Source organism: Mixophyes fleayi, chromosome 2, assembly GCF_038048845.1.
Source record: "Mixophyes fleayi isolate aMixFle1 chromosome 2, aMixFle1.hap1, whole genome shotgun sequence".
In the NCBI taxonomy this organism is placed as follows: domain Eukaryota; kingdom Metazoa; phylum Chordata; class Amphibia; order Anura; family Limnodynastidae; genus Mixophyes; species Mixophyes fleayi.
The window spans coordinates 8,592,562-8,600,465 of NC_134403.1; positions in this window are offsets into that span (position 1 = coordinate 8,592,562).

The following is a 7,904-nucleotide window of genomic DNA, read 5'->3' on the forward strand; positions in this document are numbered from 1 at the left end:
TGAATCTAGGACCACTAATAACGCTGAAGTCTTAGTTCATCAAATTAATAGCACTAAATTGATATCCCCCTGATGTTGTCTAGCATCTGATAGCCAGGTACAACTCCAACCCTTTCAGGCTGTATCCTACTAGGAAGCCATGCATTATGCCTTCTGGCTAGTATTTTAGTCAACGTTCAGTAGGGAAATTGATCAATAACTTCCACAAGGACTGGGGTCTTTAAACACTTTTTGCATCACAGATATTGAGGCTGATGTGGTAGCTGAACCAAGGGATGCTCCTATCATTATTGAGTTAAAAGATCTGTCAATTTTGAAGTATACCACAAATTATTTTCTAAGGAAACCATCATGGCCAGGAGCAGAGGCAAATTTTATTGAACGAATAGTTTCTAGGTCCCCTCTTCTTTTGTAGGAGTGATCAGAGCTTCAATAGCTTGAGGGGTCAATTTAGAAATATTACATTTAACAAGGTAATCGTTGCATTTTGGAATGCTATAAAGCTTACTATAGAATGATTAAAGTTCTTCTGTAATTTTCAGGTATCCCTTTGGATTACTAACACTATAGCATTTATGTTTGGCTTTTTATAGAACTTTTGGTTCTGCCACTTAAGTGTCTTAGCAACATTTTTCCAAAGAACTAAATTGAGTTGACCCCTCAAAGAGGCTAAATGTTTGAGAGTTTTGTTTGAATATGTACTTTGATGCTGAGTCCTCGCTTTCCAGATCCAAGTTTCCAAATTGTGGATAAGGTCACATTGCTCATTTTTCTGGCTGAGACCAGACTAATTAGTTTTCCTATAACAGTATACTTATGAGCATCTCACAAGGTAAGAAAAGTGTCAGAGGGATATGTGAGATATTAATGTAAATCAAGTTGGCAGCATGATCTGTGCAAGGAAAGGATAATGTCAGATCATCATCATCATCATCATCATTTATTTATATAGTGCAAGCAAATTCCGCACTTGGGAACAAACACAGTAATAAAATGATACTGGGTAATAAAGACAGACAGAGAGGTAGTAAGGCCCTGTTTGCAAACTTACAATCTATGGGACAATGGGAGTTTGATACATGAGGGTGAGTGCTACATATTGTATATTGGTCCAGACAGATTACAAAGCTAAAACATGCTTAGTGGGCTATATCAATCTAGTCTCTGTGTGCAAAATAGATCGAAAGGGTGAGAGGGGAAGTCCAGTAAGGAGGAAATTGCAATAGTCAATGCGGGAGATGATGAGTTCATGAATGAAAGTTTTTGCAGTGTCTTGTGTGAGATATGTGTGTATTCTGGAAATGTAGTTTAGATGTAGAGTTGATGTGGGGAACAAAGGATAGTTCTGAGTCAAGGATTACACCTAGGCAGCGAGCTTGCGGAGTGGGATTTATTGTCATGTTGTCAACAGAAATAGAAATATCAGGTAGGTAACTTCTGCTGGCTGGTGGGAATATTATTAACACTGTTTTTGAAATTGTGTTTCAGGTGGCGAGAGGACATCCAAGATGAATTTGCAGAAAGACAGTTAGTAACACAGGCTAACACAGATGGTGAAAGATCAGGAGAGGATAGATAAATTTGGGTATCATCCGCATAGAGATGATCCTGAACTCCAAAGGAACTTATTCGTTTACCAAGAGAAGTGGTGTAGATAGAGAATAGCAGAGGACCTAGGACTGAGCCTTGTGGTCTCCAACTGATAAAGGAAATGGAGCAGAGGTGGATCCAGAGAAATTAACACTGAAAGCGTGATTAGATAGGTAGGATGAGAACCAGGATAGGACAGTGTCTTGAAGACCTAGGAATTGCAGCATTTGTATGAGAAGAGAGTGGTCAACAGTGTCATATGCAGCAGAGAGATCCAGGAGAATTAGAAACGACTTATGTCCTATAAGTTTAGTGGTAATTAAATCATTGACAACCTGCAGCCTCTGTGGAATGTTGGGATTGAAAGCCTGACGGAAGAGGATTCAATAGATTGTATGAGGGAAAAAAGTGTGCGAGGCGAGTGCAGGCAATTTTTTCAAGAAGCTCGGAGGGGCATGGGAGCCGGGAGATGGCACGGTAGTTTGAGAGAGAGTTTGGGTCAGAATTTTGGTTTTTAAGAATAGGAGTAATCATTGCATGCTTGAAATACTGATGGAAAGATACCAGTAGGAAGAGAGAGAGAGAGAGAGAGATTATAGATTTATGCTAATGGTCAGATAAGCGGAGACAGAGATTTGAAGATTTGTGACTATTGAAGAGGATATTTTCCCACCTTCAAGAAGATCCTTCAGTCAATGAAGAGGAAGCCTATCTGGGACTAAGTTCTATGCATGGTTGTGTATCAGCTTTTCAATATGATTTTTTGCTTCTTAAATTTGATCTTTTGTTTGTAGCTTTATATATTGCATTTATATTTTCAAATACAAAGAGATAGACCCATGTTCATTCTTTTGTGACATGTTTGGAATTTAAGAATTTGATTTATGAATTCATTGGTGAAGTTTATAGCAGATATTATGTAATAACAGTAATGGAGTTTGATGATTATTAAAATATTTACATGTATATATATGTCTGTGTCAGCCTTGATGCAATATTTGAGGGTAATATTTATTAATTACTTCCATGTTTACTGTTTGTATTACATGTTATAGACTTCGGGTATATGACTTGTAGAGTTGGACGCATTTTTCGTCAACAACGCAGATGTAAAATGCATAAAAAAATTATTTATGTGGTCATGCTGAGCTACATGTACCTTAAAGTATGTGTGACTTGGCATACTACATGAAATCTATATGTTGGAAGAAGGTACGCTTAAAGTGTACCATGCATTTTAAGTGTATCAAGTGATAGAGAGACGTCAGTTATCATCAGCAACACAATGATGATTGGCCTGTTAATGTGTTCTTTTAAATAAATAAGTCATTACTTAAAAAAAAAACCAGTGCATCTTCCCTCCCAAAAGTGGTACCAGCACTAGTGCTCATAGAATAGGCTGGTAGCGGCAATTTTTGGTGGACAAACAGCATCGGGTCCCAATGAAAAAGCCGATGCCAACACTAGGCTAGGACAGGCTGGGGACACTGGTGAAACCCGCAGCATGGGGTCACCCTGTCATAATGTCAACTAGCCCTAGCCTGTTCGACATGGGGCTGGATTCAGACCCCCCCAAAAAATGCACAATGCTGGGAAAAACTAGTCACGTACTGAAAGCACTAGGACTCTTCCCACACCCTTGTGCAGTGGATGTGGGATAATATAGAGTTGATATAAAAAATAATACCTCTAGACGCAGAGTCTGATGAAAAGCAAATCTTTCTTTATTGCGTGTATACATGGGTCTAGTTCATCCAGGAATAGACATCAGTGTATACACGCAATAAAGATGGATTTGTTTTTCATCTGACTCTGCGTCTAGAGATATTATTTTCTACATCAGTTGGTGCTTCTTGCCCGGAAGGACATATGTTCTAGAAGAGACCAGGATGCTGAAGCCTATCTGGTATTTCCCTTGCAGAAACTGTGTGACCACAGAGGGAAGCAATAATTACCTTTCATTTTCTGTATGGTGGAATAGTACTATAGTCATTCCTGGCCTTTCAGAGCAAACTCCAACAACGGACTCTTGTTATGGGGTAAGTGTCAAGTGACGCAAATCTATTTTTCTTTCTTCTCTTTTCTTCTCTCTATCTCTAATATGGATAGCATTCTATTTTATGCATTACATGTCTAAAATATCATTGATACTGTTTCTAATTACATTAGGAAATGCATTGATTATATTACTTGACGTGGTATTGATTTATCTGATGCATTTGATTATATTGTTTTGACTTACAGGAATTTAAAGGGTTACTTTAATCTTGTGTTTATCTCATTCTATGGTTATTTTAACATAAGCATGAAGAGCATGTAAGATATGAATAGAATGATTGTATAAGACCTCTGTGTGTGACGGCAAAAGGTGTGTGAAAGAAGGAAACTACACTAAACTCTAACAACATTATGAATGGTCTGCGTCGCTATTTCAGTGAATCGGGTACAGATCTCTTGCATTTCCATGCTTTTGGGTGACCAACATGGTCAGGAGATAGAATAGGGACTTTCACCATCCCTTGTTGATTTTAACAAAGGCCATAGAAAGCAGAAGTGTGCCTGTGGAGACACTTTTGGGAGACCTTAGAATCAGACACAGTTGCAGGGGTCTGTCTGGAATACAGTGAAATATTGACTCTGACCTTACACTGCGGGGTAAGAACTCCACTGTCTGATAGCCGAGTAATTGTGTGGACAGATAGTGGACGGGAGTCAGTCCCTCTTGGTATTAAGTATACCAGAAGGTGGAACCCGTAAAGCTATCACCAATATGGCTGAACAGGTGCATTAATTGAATGTGCTAAGTATGTTGAATTGTGATTCAGTCACTATACTACAAAGGTTTGTGCTATACAAATAAGTGCCTGGTAAATGATAGGGATAAGGCAATTTATTTTCAAATATTTTTACTTTCATTATACTGTTAATAGTTGGATGTGGTATCGCCTCAAGAGTTAGTGAGAGGACCTTGCGTGATGTATGAATGATTACATGTGGAAGTGACCAAGGCTGGGACTATATGTCTGAGATTTGAATAAACCCAAACCTCAGACTAAACCTCGTGCCTCACTCCACTGACTGAGGTTCCCACAAACATTCCTTAAAGTGTGTGAGTCTGTCGGCACTATACTAGGGACGGAATGTGTAAAGTATACCTCCAGTTTTACCTCCAGACTGCATCGTAGGTGGAAGTGGTCAGGTACTCTATGAGCTGATCGCACGAGGTCATAGTGTAAACTAGTGTGAGCATCTTTGTGATTGCTTAGAATTCTCAGCAGAGTATAAACATAAACTAATCTTACTGGGATTTCATATAGAGATTGAGTGACCTATGAGAAGTGTAACATTATTAATTGTCACTAATAATCTACAGTTGAATGAGACCTAGAGGTTCTGTGAGATATTTGAAAAATGGAAATAGAAAACAAGGGGTAAACTGGCTTTTCCCCTTACAGGTGCCTTCAATGAACATGTTTTGGATAAATTAAGGAATGTTCAGTATTTTAAAAAAGAGATTTTTAATGTTTCATTTCATCTTCATGTTATTATATTCTGCTATAGCCAACATCTCCACTTTATCAAACCCGTAGTTTAGTAAATATACCCCAAAGTTTGTTACATTCCAGTGGTGATATTTATGTTCCTGTACATACATAAGTGATTATAATTGATGAGTTATAATACACATTTCATGGTCTAGATTAGAAAATGTTTAATTAATGGAAGTTTTTCATATAACGTAGAATATGCATTAGAATTACAGGGAATCAAGGGAAAAGGAAGATATGCTCAATCAATGGGTTCTTGTGAGAATGTTCAGATCTGTTACTGTTTCCACACTAAAAGGATAATGTTTCTTTTTACAATATGACTTTTGATGAACCTATTGATAAACCAGCCATATGAATGTAAAATGGCCACAAAAAACCAGAAGGTCAGGACAGGATGATGGAGTCGGTTACGGATGATAGCATGATGTAGCCCCCTTGTGTCTTGTGTTGACTGTTGGCATTGAGGAACCTGTTATTAATTTGTTTGTAAATAACACAACAATACTTTGCTTGACTGACACAGGAGCCACATTGTCAGTAATATTAAATTCAACATTTGATCTCATCACCCAATCTTATCATTTAACGATGCAATGGTTCAAACTCTGCTACTCTGTTTCCACTGAGTGATGAGACTTTTCAGTTTCAGCGGATGGAGAGTGGTAGTGATGAGTAGGACTGTCTTTCGCACACAATTTTTCACTATGGTTCGACCTATACAAGACCCTGATTTGGTTCTGTTTGTGGACGGTAGTTGCTTGCAGTGAGAGACTGGCAGTGTTGGTTCTGCATATGCTGTATGGCTAAGTGGTTAGCACTTCTGCCTCACAGCGCTGGGGTCATGAGTTCAATTTCCGTCCATGGCCTTATCTGTGTGGAGTTTGTATGTTCTCCCCGTGTGTGCGTGGGTTTCCTCCGGGTGCTCCGGTTTCCTCCCACACTCCAAAAACATACTGGTAGGTTAATTGGCTGCTATCAAAATTGACCCTAGTCTGTGTGTGTCTGTGTGTGTGTGTGTGTGTGTGTTTTAGGGAATTTAGACTGTAAGCTCCAATGGGGCAGGGACTGATGTGAGTGAGTCCTCTGTACAGCGCTGCGGAATCAGTGGCGCTATATAAATAAATGGTGATGATGATGATGATACTCTGGAAGCCAAGCCTCTGTCTATGCCACACTTAACCCAGTTAGCAGAACTTGTGACTTGTGAACTTGTGACTTTGACAAGGGCTTGTGAAATAACACAAGGTAAAACTGCTAACATTTATACTGACTCCTGTTACTCATTCGGAGTAATGCATGATTTTGGGGCGCTCTGGAATTTAAGGAGTTTCTTCACATCTAGTACACCTATGGCACATGCCAAGGTGGTACAGATGCTTTTATATGCACTATAAGAACCTAAAATAGTTAGCAATCATTAAATACAAGGCACATACTAGTGGTAAAGACGAAATAACAATGGGAAATGCCAGAGCTGACAAAGCAGCTAAACAAACTGTAATGATAAAAGTCACTAATGAAAAATAATTTATGTATTTATTGTATTTGATGTCTGCAACATGTATACAAGATGAACAAATGCTAATATCTATGCAATCAGCTTCTTGTTCAGAGGAAATCTCCTCCTGGGAGTGGGAAGGATGTCAGTCTGATTCTGAAGGTCTGTGGCGAAACAAGGAAGGTAAGTCAGCGGCACCCAGGGCACTTTGATCCACATTGGCACAGGCCGCACACAGTCTCACCCATGCCTCTCAAAGTGCAATGACTGAATTGGTCAGAGCCTAGTGGTATGCCCCAGGCTTCACTACCATAGCTGCTAAATTATGTCAAGCCTGCTTGTCTCCAAAACAATCCTAGAAGAATTGTTCCTACCATCACACCTTCTTGCTACAGAAGGACTATTTCAAGCAGACGGGACAACCTTGGCCTGAAGCCCTGCCCCTGGTCCTGCATTCAATATGGACTATGCCAAAAGGACCATTGCACATCTCATTATATGACATTTTGTTTGGAAGACTACCAAATCTCATGTTGACTCCTGCTTCTGTCCTCAGCACAGTTCAAATTATTGTTGTCAAATACCTGGTCAATATGAGCAGATACATAAAACAAATACATGAGGCTGTGGCTTCTGTCCAGCCTTATAACCCAGGTAGCCTGCCATGAACTAATGCCTGGTGATTTTGCAAATATCAAAAACTTTTTACATTCCAGTTCCCTGCATGATCAGTGGGAAGGACCTTATCAAATTCTGCTAACGACCTCAATGGTAATCAAGGTGGGTGAGAAATCTATGTGGATACATGCCTCTTATTGTAAGATGGTACAGACTCTGGCATCATGCCCTTCACCAGAGGACATTCTTCTGACAACCTAAGATGACCTACAGCCCCATCCTTAAGTGAACCACTGACCCTTTAGCTGCTGGGCTAATAGTAACGCCCCTTTGTGCTTGCCACGTAAATCGGAAAGCAGTACTCTTCTCAACCCGTGAACATGAAACTGCTGTTGCTACTTTTGTTGGTCCTTTCAGCCATATCAAGACTGCATATCATGGACCGTGGGCAGGAGACCAAAGGAAAGAACTCAAGTTTGACTATACATAAGGCTATTGCAAAGACTAATAATGAAACTAATTGTTGGGTCTGCACTCATTTGCCTATGGACTCTGAGTCTGGAATACCTCTAGTAACCATTTATGTTTCTTGGGAAGAGGCACTTAGTTATAACTGGCGAGAATGGGTGAAGAACCCGCCTGCGTCA